Genomic DNA, 14647 nt, shown 5'->3' with positions numbered 1-14647 from the left:
CTACTAGGTTCGACGATTAATGTCAAACGTCGCGGCGTTCCCGGGGGTAATGACCGCAGACCTTGCGGTGGCTTCATACCTCCCTCCTTACTGGAATGAAATTCGGATAATGGTTCCGAATATGGTGTTGACAAAGCTATTGGTCGCGGTGCTCCTAAAGTTGTCGGGAAAACTGATCTATTCGGTCTAATTTGGATAACGGAATGATCAGGTATGCCGCGATCCATCGTGTCCCTGCCTAACCGATCAGAGCACTCCTCTGCTAATCTGTCTATTCTTTTTTGCAGTTCTGCGTCCCCCCTTGTCAGATCAAAGGGGTCCCGTTCACGAATAACCTCCATTGCGTTTTCGTCCAATTCTTCCCCTTCCGATATCACTTCCGGCAGTTCTATCCCTATGCTATCCTCTCCCTCCGCCGTCTGCTCCCGTTCTCGCAAGGGTTTGTCTAGACGTGAGAAAGAGTCATGCAAGGATTGCAAATCTATAGATGGTTCTTTTCCTGCTGGTTTAAACACATTGTCCTTCTCATCTGACTCGCTATTCCATATCACATCCATGTTTACGGCTAGGTGCTCTGAATCAGTCGTGTTCACTTCGCTCGCGCTGTCTGTTGTGTTCAAGCGCTCGGGTGATGCCTTTCGTACACTCTTCCTCAGTATTGACCTCGGATTGAACTTCAGGCTAAGTATAGCGCTTTTCCTTCCTCGGTATACCGGGGGTTCAGATACCTCATCGTCAGACGACTCGGTGGTTACTATCGGATCTAATACGGGCGGCGGTGCTTTTGCTGTTGGGGCGCGCAGTTTGGTGCGCGTTCTTTGAGCCACTTCACTTTGGTCTGATTCCGGGATCGTTCTGGTTCTCCTCCTTATTAAGGGTTTTGGCGCTCGAAAATTTTTCGAGGACGATTCTTTGGGTCCCGCGGTCCCTAACGGCAGTGCCCTAACAACATGTTCCTGCTCGGGCTCGCTATCGCTATCACTATCGTACCCATCCTGATCTCCACTATTCTGCACTATCCTTTCGAAGCTCACGGCCTTCATCTGCTCTTTGTTGTCTGTTGCTCCCACGGCCTCCCCCGTCATATTGGTACATACTGTTATTTTTATTCCTGAGTTATTGAAGATATATCTGAGCATAGTGCGCACTTCCTGCCATGATAATCGATCCAACCCGCACCCGATTTTTGGGAACGGAACCGATTTGATCTTATCTAGCTCCAGTGTTTTCCGAAAATTCAACAGGCTTCTATACAACCCCTCGTAAGTGGGTTTATCCCCGAAATTTTGTTGAGTTATTATATAATTAATGTTCCGATCGGGTAGGGACAATTTAACAGTTTCGTACAATTTCGCCTTAGACCTCAACTGTTCCTGGTGATTATAACGGGTTTTGACTTCCCATGCTATTTCCTTCCCCATTTCTAGATCAGCCGAAACCGTATGCGCATAGTTCGTCTCTTTCGAATAACCCATTATCGACTTCAACCACGTTCCCACTCGGTAGGGTAATTCCTCGCGTATTCTTAAGATACACCGAGTAGGACGGGGCGTTATCTATAGCAAATGAGATTTCTGTGTCGCTATCGGAGTCAGTTGAAGACGTTATGCACTCGTCGAGGACCGGGTTCTTTGATGAAGAATCTGCGTTCGTATTTGCTCTGCCCGGTTTTTGCTCAAACGAGTACTCATAATCACGGAGTTTTAACCGCCACCGGATCAATCATTGACCAGGATCCTTGATTGAATCTATCCATCTCAAGGGCTCATGATCGCTTACCAGGGTAAATTTACGGCTGTATAGATAAGGTCGGCATTGCAAAATCGAAAATAAAATAGCTAAACATTCTTTCTCGGTGGTAAAATAATTTTGTTTAGCTCCGATAAGAGCTCGTGATAGGTAACATACCGGTAAGTCGAAACCATCGTATTCCTGACTCAGAATTCCCGAGATGGCAAAGTCAGATGCATCCGTGGTTAATTTGAATGGCTTGTCGAAATTTGGATACTGACGGATAGGCTCCTTGCACAGGGCGTTACGCAGATACCTAAAGCTTTTCCTCTGCTCTCCACCCCAGATGAATTTGGTTTCTTTTTTAATAGTTCGGTTAACGGTTTTGCTTTTTCCGCGAAATTCCTTATGAATTTCCTATAGTAACCTACTAACCTAAGAAAGGACTTTATTTGCCTTGGGGTCTGGGCCTCGAAAACTTCCTTACGGCCACAGTTTTCTTAAGATCGGGCTTCACTCAATCCGAACTGATTATATGTCCCAGGTATGCAACCTCCGTTCTTAGAAATTCACACTTATCCGGTTATAGTGTCAGGTTTGCCTCGCTAAGACGTTGTAGGAGCCGCCGAGTTTTCCTACCATGTTCCTCAAGATTCCTCGCGTATACGACAATATCGTCGAGATAGACAAAAACCTCGGTAACCTGGAGACCGCGTAAAACCTGATCCATCACTCGCTGGAAAGTTGCGGGCGCATTTTTTAATCCTTCCGGCATGCGAAAGTATTCATAGTGACCATTAGGGGTGGTAAAGGCTGTCTTAGCCCGGTCGCATGGATCCATTTTTATCTGTTGGAAACTGTTGGCAAAGTCAAATACCGAAAAATACTTGGCTTCGCCAAGATAGTCTAAAATTTCCGGAATGTTTAGTAACGGATACGCGTCCCCGATTGTTTTCTCGTTAAGCTTGCGGAAGTCGATCACCATTCGCCATCTTGGATCACCCTCCGAATCAGGTTTCTTAGGCACAATCCAGAGTGGTCAATTGTAAGGCGAACTTGATGGCACTATAATTTTATTCTCCAGTTTACCTTGGATTTACCTCTCGATTCCGGCTTTGTGAATTGGTGGGAATCGGTATTGTCTGGTGTTAATAAGGATCTCATCGGTTGTTGGAATCCGATGCCGGTATACTTGGGTACTAGGCAAGTTATCGATAGCCAAATGTGTTGGGAATGTGCGAAGTACATGAGCAGGTACCTGAAATGGTAGATGTGCCATCGATTGACCATAACATTCGGTCTCGAGGATTAGATCTAAGTTACAGTTAGTTCAATGTTAACCTTAAGCATGAAAGGATGCCGAGTGTGTTGTTGCGAATATGTAAGGTTTATGAAAAAAATTATTACTGGTTTATTTCAAGAAAATGAAAGCTGTCGGGAAATTCGCGAATCGAGCCTAACACATGGTTTATTTCCTCCGTGTTCAAATGCTCTAACCGTATTTCGGAAAATATTGCGTCAATGCGATTACCCGCGGAAGGCTCGTCACCTTGCTCGTCCAAGGACGAATCAACATATTCCTCTGAAAAATTATGATATTGGTGAGGAATTATTTCCTGAGGTGGCATTTCCAACTCTATATCTTGGTCCAGGGTGTTCATTGCAAGCACATGGCACGCTCCATTGTCCACCGATACGGCGGCCTCACCTATATAGATACCGTCTACCAGATCACACTTCGGCAGATAACCTTCCTCAATTTGGGGATTGATGACGTCTATGCCAATGGATTGTTTTGTGCGCGCTTTTAACAAGAACACCCGTTTCCTAGGGGTAAAATACCGCACTGGAGATCGCTTCCCATCCTCCTTTCCTATGAAGTGAATCGGTTTAATCGGATCGGTCTTTGTCACGATTGTTTTATGCGTAAATGAAATCTCGGCCCCTTCCCTATCTAAGTAATCGGTCCCTAATATTCCGTCACATTCAAACGGGAATGCAGAATGTTCTACCTGAAACTTTGTCGGATTTCCGGACAACGTTATTCCAACTGTTCCCAGCGCGCTTAAACGATCAGTTGTTATTCCCATAATCCTTGCTGCTTCATCAGTATTATTGGTTAAATCCTCACGTAGTGCCTTCAATTTAATCAGGCTACTATCAGCTCCCGTATCAATCAGAAACGTAGCTGTACCGAATCGCAGCTCAGGTGATTTTAAAATTATTATTGGCGCTCCGCGATCTACTTTGGCTGTTGTGAATTTAATTTCCCTTCCATGAATCAGACCGACGGCCGACGCTCGTTCCTCGATTTCCCCACCGTCGCGTCCATGCGGTGAGCCGGCTCCCCGTTCAAAGGACCGTAACTTTCTGGAGTCGGAGCCCGGTGTTCTCGCGTTTCTGTTTCACGTCGGGGACTAAGTCTACGTCCCTGTCCGTTGTTTTGTGGTCTTCCCGGGGACAAGTTACGAGTATCCGACCTCGTTTGGTAACCGTAAGGGTGATTGTAGGGTACTGTTCGCGCATTATATTGCATCGGTTCGGGCGACGCTGGTCGTCGTGTCATATGTGGACCTTACCTTCCTCTACTTACGCCGTAAAATTCGCAGTTCTTATTGTTTCTGTAATTTCCGTCGATTTCATCATTCCTGTCAATTTTACGATTGTTGTAATTTCCGTAATTTTCGGCTTTTTCACAATTTCCGTTAATTTCGCGATCCCCATCGTTATCGTCATTTTGCTTAGTTGAATAATTTTCATTATTCTTACCATTTTTAGTAACTGTCTGATTACTATTGTGTTCGTCATTCTTGTCAATTCCAACTTTTTCGTCGATGCCGAGAATTCATCAATTCCGCGATTTTCATAGGCTCTGTCATTTTCGGTTATTTTACTATTTTCATTTTTTTTGTCATTCTCATTTATTAAACCGTTTCCGTCAATTTCACGATCCCCACTCATTCCACTTTCGCTGTGAAATTCGCAGTTCTTATTGTTGCTGTGATTTTCATCGATTTCCTCATCTTTGTCGATTTTACGATTTTTGTAGTTCCTGTGATTCCCGGCTATTTCACGATTTTCGTTAATATTGCGATCCCCATCGTTAATCGTTATTTCGGTTAGTTTCACAATTTCCATCGATCTCACGATTTTCGTTAATATTGCGATCCCCATCGTTATCGTTATTTCGGTTAGTTTCACAATTTCCATCGATCTCACGATTTTCGATAATAGTCTGATCTTCGTCGTGTTCGTTATTCTTGTCAATTCCAACTCCTTTGTCAATGCCGAAAATTCATCAATATCGCGATTATCATGGTCACTGTTATTTTTGGTTATTCTACTCTTTTCATTTTTATTGTCATTCTCATCCATTGAACCATTTCCGTCAGTTTCATGATCCCTACTTATTACACTTTCACCGTGAAATTCGCAGTTCTTATTGTTTCTGTAATTTTCGTCGATTCCATCATTTTTGTCAATTTTACGATTGTTGTAGTTTCCGTAATTTTCGGCTTTTTCACAAATTCCGTTAATTTAGCGATCCTCATCGTTATCATCATTTTGCTCAGTAAAACAACTTCCAATTATCTCAAGATTTATAGTGAGTGTCTGATTTTCATCGGGTTCGTCATGCTTGTCAATTTCAACTCTTTCGTCGATGCCGAGAATTCATCGATTCCGCGATTTTCATGGTTTTCGTCATTTTCGGTTATCTCACTATTTTCATTTTTCTGGTCATTCTCATCCATTCTACTTTTTTGACGATCTTCACCAATCTTACTTTCGCCGTAAAATCCGCGGTTTTTATCGTTGCTGTGATTTTCGTCGATTACCTGATCTTTGTCGATTTTACGATATTTGTAGTTCCCTCGATTTCCGGCTTTTTGACAATTTTCGTTGAAAATGCGATCCCCATCGTGATTGTCATTTTGCTTTGTTTCGCAATTTTCATCAATCTCACGATTTTTGGTAATTGCCTGATTTTCATCGTGTTCGTCTTCCTTGTCGATTTTATCATCTTTGCTAATGCCAAAAACTCTTAGATTCCGCGATTTTCATGGTCTCCGTCATTTCCGGTTATTTTACTATTCTCATCTCTGTGGTTATTCTCATACATTGTACTACTTCCGTCGGTTCCACGATCTCCACCAATGTTTCTCTTTCTGTTAAATTCGCAGTTCTTATTAGTTTTGTAATTTCCGTCAATTTTATCATTCTTGTCAATTCAACGATGTTTGTAGTTTCCGTAATTTTCGGCTATTTCACAATTTTTGTCAATTCTGCGATCTCTATCGTTATCGTGATTTCGCTGAGTTTCATAATATTCATCAATCTCACGATATTTGGTAATTGCCTCATTTTCATCGCGTTCGTCATTGATGTCAATTTCATCATATTTGTCGATGTCGAAAATTCATCAATTTCGCGATTTTCATGGTCTCCGTCATTTCCACTTGCAAGTGAAGCGAGGCCATTCCATCACTGCCTTGGTTTCAGCCGGATCCGTCCTAACGCCATCCGCAGACACGACGTGTCCAAGAAAATTCACCTCCTTCTGGAACAGGTGACATTTCTTCGGACTCATTTCGAGTCCAGCGAGACGCAGACGCTGGAAAACTGCCTTGTGGTTCTCCAGATGCTCCTCGAAGGTCTTCGAGAAGATAATGATATCGTCCAGGTAGACGGGGCAGATTTTCGGGGTTAGGCCCTCCAATGTTTCCTCCATAACTCTTTCGAAAGTAGCTGGAGCGTTGCATAAGCCAAAGGGCATGACTTTGAACTGCCAGAATCCCCCGATTTCGGCGTTGAACGCTGTTTTTTCCCTGTCTTCTACGGTCTTTCCGATCTGCCAATAACCGTTCTGGAGATCAATCGTCCAAAACCAGACTGCGCCCGAAACTGCATCAAGAAGATCCTCAATGCGGGAGAGCAGATACGAATCTTTCTTGGTGACATCGTTGAACCCACAATAGTCAACGCAGAATCGCTCAGTTTCATCTTTCTTGGAAACCAAAACGATCGGGGAGGCCCACGGACTCGAAGAAGGCTCAATTACTCCATTCTTACGCATATCATTTACTAATGTGGGGACTTCGGCTCGTGAAGCTAGGGCTAGCCTTTGTGCAGCTTGTTTTATCGAAGCGGTTCCCCCAACATCGATTCTGTGTAAGGCCAGCGAACAATGTCCGATGTCTTCGGGTCCGCTAGCAAACGCTTCCCGAAAATCTCGAAGATGCTCTAAGAATCTTCGCTTCTGCAGCTCCTCAAGATTCTGCAACGTGCACTGCAGGAGATCTTGAAGGTACGGAGAGACTTCAGGGAGCTTGCCCTGGGTTATACTCGTTGATGATGTCCCACGGTGGTCAACGGGAAGTCTCCGGACACAGGGACCGGTCCCCCGTGGGTCAACAGCAGAAGTCTGCCGGACTCGAGGAACAATCCCACGCGGAAGGGGAGTAAAATCCGGAACGCGAAAGAATGACGACATCTTCTTCCCTTCCCCGGAAAAGTGCACAGGTTCAGTAGGTTTCCCGGCACAGCAACTCTTCAAACGACTGGTGAGGAGGGGAATTCTAACATCTCCTATAACTAAAACATTATCACGCGCAGAAATCTCGCAGTGATGGGACCTCAAAAAGTCAGTACCAAGGATCCCGTCATCTTCAATCTCCGCAGCGATGACCTTGAAGGTTGTCCGGAAGGATTCTTCTCCGAGGATGATCTCGAACTGGCGTAGTGTCTCCTGAGACCGTCCGAATGGACGACAAACAGCTCGACCTAGACGAAATATTCAGGAGATCAGGGCGAACTACTGACACTTCAGCGCCTGTGTCGATCACCCAAAGGCAATCCACACCGTTCACGATACCGGAGGCGTAAAGACCTGTTTGCCGAAAACCGCAAACGAGAAAAATATTTGAATGAAACAAGGGACTTGGTCGTTTCGAATCGAATGGCAGCTTATGCCCTGCAAAACTGTCATCCCTTAGTTTTTTTCCCCCGTTGGTAGGTTGCCTTCTAGCAGAAAATGAGACGGGGAGTAGAGGAGCATTCCCATTGTTTCTATTGTCCACCCTGTACTGATTCGGCGGAAACCGTTTTCGCGGTGCCTGTCGCCAATTCGTGGACCCCGTTGCGGTGGTACCGGACTGACGACACGACTTGTTGTGAGACCGCGTCCAACAATTCTAGATCACAGGAGACCGGCGAGCATCATCACGGGATCTGGAACTCGAAAAAAACAGTCCGGCGCGAAGGTTGGTTGAAATTTCCATTTTTAACTGCGCCAAAGAATCTGCTTCAGGAGAGAGATTCCCGGCAAGGGAAGGAGTGTCGACGTTTGTACATCTGACGCGCTTCGCGGTGAAGACCACTCTATCAATAGTCTCTATTTCTGAAGCTTTAACGATAGTTTCGCGAAGCGTAGCAGGAGCGGCAAGACGAAGCGATTGACGTAGCTCTGGATCGATAAGTGCATTGATGAAGCGGTTCGAGGCTAATTTTTCTCGGGTTTCCGGAGCGCATTTCCCCAGAGCGACTCTCGCCAGACGCTCGATATCGTTGCCTAACGAAGCCAGTTCCGCTCTTCGGTGCTGGCATCGCGTTCCGAACTGCTTCAGGTGCAGTTTGGCCAGGTGTTCGTCCCCGAATCGGAGCTTTAGGGCGGAGCGAAGCTTTTGATAGTTAGCCATATATATATCCATCTCGGAAAGGCTAGTAAGAACGGATACAGCGGTACCCCGAAGTGCGCTAGCGAGTACACCAGCCTTGGTCGTGGTGTCCCAGGCGTTGTGCCTGGCGATCGTCTCGAACTGACGGTCGTACTCGGCCCAGTTCGAGAGTCCGTTAAACGTGTCAACCCTGATCTGGTGACGAGCAGTTGGCTGAGGCGGAGTGCGCAAAGAGCGAGAGACAGGCGCAGCGGTTCTAGCCACTACTAATTCTGCTGCTGCAGGAACTGGCGGAGATCCTCTGGAGACCGCTTCCGCATAGGAACTACGTGAGGGGGCGCGTCCCGATAAGGTCTACTTCTGCTGTGGAGGAGCAAAAGAAGCAGGTGCTCTAGCAGCACCGGAAAATGCAGAAGCTGGACGTTGGGGAGCATCCCCGCTGAAAGATGGAGAATTTGCGGCCGGGGTGACCACCCTTCTAGGAGCAGCCACGCAGCGAACCCCAGAAAAAGCGCGGAACGCTCGTCCCGGATCCCGGGGGCTCCCTAGGCCTCCTGGACTAGCAGCTACCGGAATAGAAACTCCGCCCGAGGGCGATACTTGAGGTGTTCTAGGTGCTGGAATCGGGCGAGCAGCGAGCAGCAGCGTCGGCGACGTCCTTGGAGCAGAAGAGGGGCTTCCAGCTTCAGCCGAAATCCCATGATCTCTCAGCAGAATCGCCATCCCGGTTACTTGCCGCTGGAGACACGCCATTCTCTCATCCGCAGCTTGTGACTGCCGGATAAGGACCTGTAGGGCTTCCAGAACCCCTGAAAAAGGCTCGCCGGCTGCAGGAGGTATAAATGGAGCGATGGCAGGAGAATCCTCTGCAACCGCTTGGCTACGCAGACGACCACGACGATCCTTCTTCAACGCCATTTTTTAGCACTTTCACCCGCACGCGAAATAAAATTAAGTCGATCTAAATCCCCAAAAACCACTTCTGACACCAGTGTTACTCCGGGCGGATAACCGGAGTAGGAATAAATGGGTCAGGGGAATAGATTTGCAATAAGTCTGTTTTATTAAAAAAAAGGTGCGTGCGCCCTCTTTGCTAGTTCTGAACAGATTGTTATTTACAATAATAACAGCCAACTAGAGAACGTCAGATTGACAGACGTCGAAGACATTTAACGAAGAGTCTGGAGGTAGCATCAAGAGGAGGCGGCCGACTGCTCGCTGTCAAACATCATGACAGCGCGACAGCAGCCCTACTCGACTGGCACTAACCTACCTATCGGACCATGCGATGCGTATACGCTGAAATCCTGTGAAGAGATTTCCCCCCGCGTAACAATATATATGTACTTGGTTTGGATTAATTGTAAGTTTGAAAGAAATCTAAAGATGTGTCCTTGTCACTGGCACAGTAGGTGTTTAACGACCAGAGTCTTCTTGGCTCATCACTTGATAGATTTTCGGTAACCAACTCTCGACTCAATTCAAACTACTTGGACCAAAACGTCAGCGTGCCTCGCGACTTTAGAAACAATTGATGATAATTTCGATTTCGGACCCCGATGTTGGGGTTGAGGAAAGGGTAAAACAAAAGAGAGAAAATGTACAAGCAGTGCATCGTCCGTACACTGACCGTAGTCTTTCCGTTACCCTGGTAGCCGCTGTCCATCTATCCTAAACCTTGTCACGCGCCTACGTGATCTACTATTGTTATAATACTATTCCCATGTCACAACTTCCGAATATAGGGTTGCAACCATCGATTTCTTTCGTCACTTCTTATTTCTATGCAGAAGTTGATAATTCTGAAGTGGGCTTGGACGTCGGTAAAATTGCAGAAATGCAATCATCAAAAAGGAGTACAATGGACGAAGGTGCAATGACCGAAAATGAAAACCGTGAAGTATAGCGACCGATGATAGATTACAAAAAAAAACGGATAAAAACAGTAGGAATAATTCCGTACGGTGGGATGTAACACCGGATATAGTGAAATTGACAAAAATGGCGGAATCGATGGGGATCGCAAAATGGACAAGAATGGTGAAATTGATGAGAATCTTGATATTGACCGAAAAAGTCAAATTGACAATGATGACGAAATTAATGAAAATCGCAAAGTTGACAAAAATTGTAAAATTTGTTACGTCGGTAAACGCTGTCACCAATATTACGTAGGTAGAAGGTTCACCGGCGTTATTATTTGGGTTCGTTCTCGTTTTATGCAACTAAATGCAACTGCAGGAAAGGATTCGGAGTGATGAAGGTGATTAGGAGTTTGTAAATGATTATGATGGGAAGTATATTTATTTGCCAAGCTCGGGGAGGCTTATAGGCGTAATCAGACGTGTTTAGGTCTCGAAAAGTAATGATTATTATTGACCAGGCTCGGTGAGGCTTACAAGTGTGTTTGATGAATATTTGTAGATTGACCGATCCAGGATTTCTTCGTTTGACTAAGGAACTATGTCCTGGAAAACCGTACTTTCTGGTTCTAAGTTCGGGAGTAATTTCAATATAAAGATTAGGAATGAAGTAAGCTCGGTTTATTGGAAGAGGCGGTAGGTGGAGTGAGAGTGCACGTGTAGCTGACAGGGTGCAAATCGGGAAGTCATTGCACTTGCATGTCATGTTGATGCAAGGTCGAGCAATGACCGATGGCAATTGAAATAGTAAGGCAGGAAAGAGGATTTCGGGTTGCATCCGGTGAAAATGGTGGTAATAATTGATATATATTGGGAATTAGTAAGAATAGTTGGGCGAGACGTTTGGACCAAGGTCCGGACGTAACACCCCCTCGTTGAAAGAAGCATACCGTCGTGAAACGGTGGTATGGTTATGTACGCGAAGTGTAAGAAAATTCAATGAAGGAGTGTCTGATTACGCCTATCTGTAATAATTGTTTACATCGGAGAGAAAATTCAATTTTTCTTAATGATAGCTTATCTTGTAGTTCATAATTATTCGTATGATGAAATGCTATCTTACGCTGAATACAATGTTCTAAATATTAGTGTATTGTTCAATTCAATTTTTGAAAAAGCTTTATTCACTCTTACAGGCATGTTTTTACTCGAATAATGGTGATTCTTATTATAAATGTGTTGACAAAGTTTGATATTTCTATGTTATGCTAATTTCCTATGGGCCTATCGTATTATATTATTTAGTTATATCCGGGCGCTCAGTCCTCGAGGACCATTGTGCCCGAGCCCTTACGGGCAACCTACACCATGAGAAAGGTAGTGAGGTTGGCAGCCCTGGCAAAGAGCAGGAGCCTACCAACTCCTATTCTCTCTATACCCACTTCGCCGGTGAACTTGGACCTACGTACGGGGGCCCACTAGACCCCTACACCGCACTAAGAGGTGTAGTGGTGTTTCCGCTTCTTTGCCACACCTGGGACAGCTCGCCTCTTTCCTGAGTCCAAGGTGGACGAGGTGTTTGCCTGTGTACCAGTCGCCCGTGACAAGCCCTGTTACGTTTCTCAGTTCGGTTCTGCTTAGTTTGATCAGCTCCTCACCGAGCCCGCTCGAGGGTCCCTCAAACAGGCCCCTCGTGTGTAGCATGCCCGGTGCATTGCCCTTAACCTTTGCGAACCTATCCCTAGCAATACTCTTTGCTAGTTTTTTGACATGTTCCGTAGGGACCCCGATTTGGCAGCCCCTGTCCGGGCCATGTCGTGAAGCTCCCCCCCTTTTAGCTAGTCGGTCTGCTTCGATTTTACCCTTGATGCCTTTGTGCGCCGGCACCCAGAGCAGTTTCACGCGGTTTGATTGCGCTAGTTGTTTTAGCAGAGCTGTGTATTCCTGCATGAGCTGAGATCTCACCACGTATGCGTCGATCGATCTAAGCGCTGCTCTGCTGTCACTGCAGATGTAGATGTGCTTGCCCCTGTATTCCAGCGTCAGTATTTTCTTGACGCAGGAGAGTATAGCGAACACCTCTGCCTGAAATACTGTAGCGGTGTTTCCTAGTGCCAGCGACATGCTTAGCCTGGGTCCTCCGGACCAGATTCCAGTTCCCGCTCCTTCTCTTTTCTTTGACCCTTCGGTGAACCAGACGAGCCCTTTTGGGTGAAGGAGCGCAAGTTTATCCTCCTCCCAGGTATGTCTTCTTTGATCTGTACCTCGTAGGGCCTTTTAAATTGGTGGAGATTGGGGCGTCTGTCTCCTCCCCCTGGGGGGGGTCCAACCAACTCCTCCATCAGTCGGAGTATAGACGTGTGCCCCCTGCCCGAGCCTCGCCGTAACCCAGAGAATCTGAGTCGAAGGGCCGCCCTCCATGCCTCCGTTTCCTCTTCTATGTGTGGAGGCGTCAAGTTGAGGAGAGCCCCCATGGCGAGTGTAGGGGTGGTTCTCATGGCACCCGTTATTTCCAAGGTTGCTAGTCTGTAGACCCTTTCCAGAGCCTTACGGTTGTTGGCTCTGCCTGTAGCAGGCCATCATATCACGGCAGCGTATGTGATCTTCCTATGGGCCTAACTAACAGGTGTTTATACAGCTTTTGTTTTGTTTTCGGCTACGCGCTATTTTCCAATCAATTGCCAGATTATTGATCAGAACGATATTTATTCAGTTGAGTTTCGATTTATTCAGGTGAACGATTGTTGTCTTGCGCGGGGTCAGGTATATTTCCGCATTTATTTCGTTAATCACCCTCCTAATGACGTATGGACCTTCATAATGATCGTCGAGTTTCGTACGTCCCTCGTTTAACAAAAATACGCGTCGACCGACTTCGAAATACTGTATGTTGATTTTTCTATCATGTATTGTTCCAGATTTGAGTTTCGCATTTTCCAGATTCTGTGCGGCGTGTTTGCCTGCGTTTGAGATGTTGTTTATCGGGGCGAGAACGAATGTGTCGTACGTCAGGGTAGTGGCTGAGGGTGGTGTCAGATTTATCGGGAGTTTCGCTTCTTTTCCATAGATAAGACGGTGAGGTGTGTATCTGGTGTTGTTGTAACTGAATATCGCGAATCTAATATATTCGTCCCAATCTTTGCCTGCGCTAGTGAAATTTTTGATATATTTCGTCAAAACTATATAGGTGCGTTCCAGTGATCCGTTAGATTGCAGGCGGTAGGCGGTCGTGTGAATTTGTTTAACTTTAAATAGTCGGCAGATTTTTTTTATTACCGTGCCCATGAAATTACGTCCCTGATCCGATAATATCGTTTCCGGTGTCCCGTATCGCGTAATGTATTCTTTTGCGAAGGCCGTTCCTATCGACTGCGCGGTTGCATCTTTCATCGGAATCGCGTCAAGGAATTTCGTGGGTTGCATTGAATCGTTAATAAATACTGGTTATTTGCTTTAGTGATAGAAAGTGATCCTACGATGTCTAGAGCTACTTTGTCGAAAGCGATGGCTGGTGTGTCTGTGATGATCATGGGTAGTCTTGTTTTTACCCTAACTAATTTTTTCCTTTGGCAGCTGTTGCAGGTTTTGATATACTCCTGGATTTGTGCTTTTATGTGTGGCTAAAAATAATTTTGTCTAATGCGGTTATACGTTTTTGAAACGCCCTGATGCGCGCCAAGAAGAGAATCGTGATATTCTTTGATGATATTCGGTCGTGAGCTTTTTTCCGGTATTGTTGTAGTGTTTAAACATATAGTAATTTGCGTGTTGGTTGTGCCAAAAACGTGATACATCATCCTCATGATTGTTGTTTGTCTAAAATCGTCTAGTCCCATTCCTGTGACAGGGATGGCCAGAGATTCGACTCTAAGTTTTTGTAATACGGCCGATAAATTAACCAAAGTATTAAAAACGTCGTACAATCTGTTTAGATCAGATTCGCGTGATTTAGTTACTATGGTGAAGATGTGTTTCGATTTTCGCTTTGATGTGACTATTTCGAGTTTCTTTAGACTTTGGTTTGCGAAGCTTTCCCTGTTTACGTAGCCCTTATCTGTCTGCTGTTTTTCTAGGTCGGTTGCCCATGTACAATCTGCCGCTACGAAGTGCGCGTAGTTATCGTTCAGCATTGTTACGTCCAACCGTGGTTGGTTGGAGGGGATCGTTCGCAACAGGAGTTTGTCTCGATTTTTTGGGTCCAAGTGCGACCACTTTTCACCTGGGACTCGAGACCAGTACGAAGTTTGGAAATAGAGATGATCAATAATAATAATGGTCAAGTGAGGGGGAATTGGATTCGCGAAGGATTTTCTTATTCGAAGAATGCTTTAATTTTGTATGCTGACCTTCTTAGGTCAGTTTTATCGATTGTTCTATAGT

The sequence above is a fragment of the Athalia rosae genome, chromosome 3 (genome assembly GCF_917208135.1).
Source record: "Athalia rosae chromosome 3, iyAthRosa1.1, whole genome shotgun sequence".
Classification (NCBI taxonomy): domain Eukaryota; kingdom Metazoa; phylum Arthropoda; class Insecta; order Hymenoptera; family Athaliidae; genus Athalia; species Athalia rosae.
The sequence above is the reverse complement of the archived record's forward strand: the minus strand, read 5'-3'. Positions refer to the sequence as shown.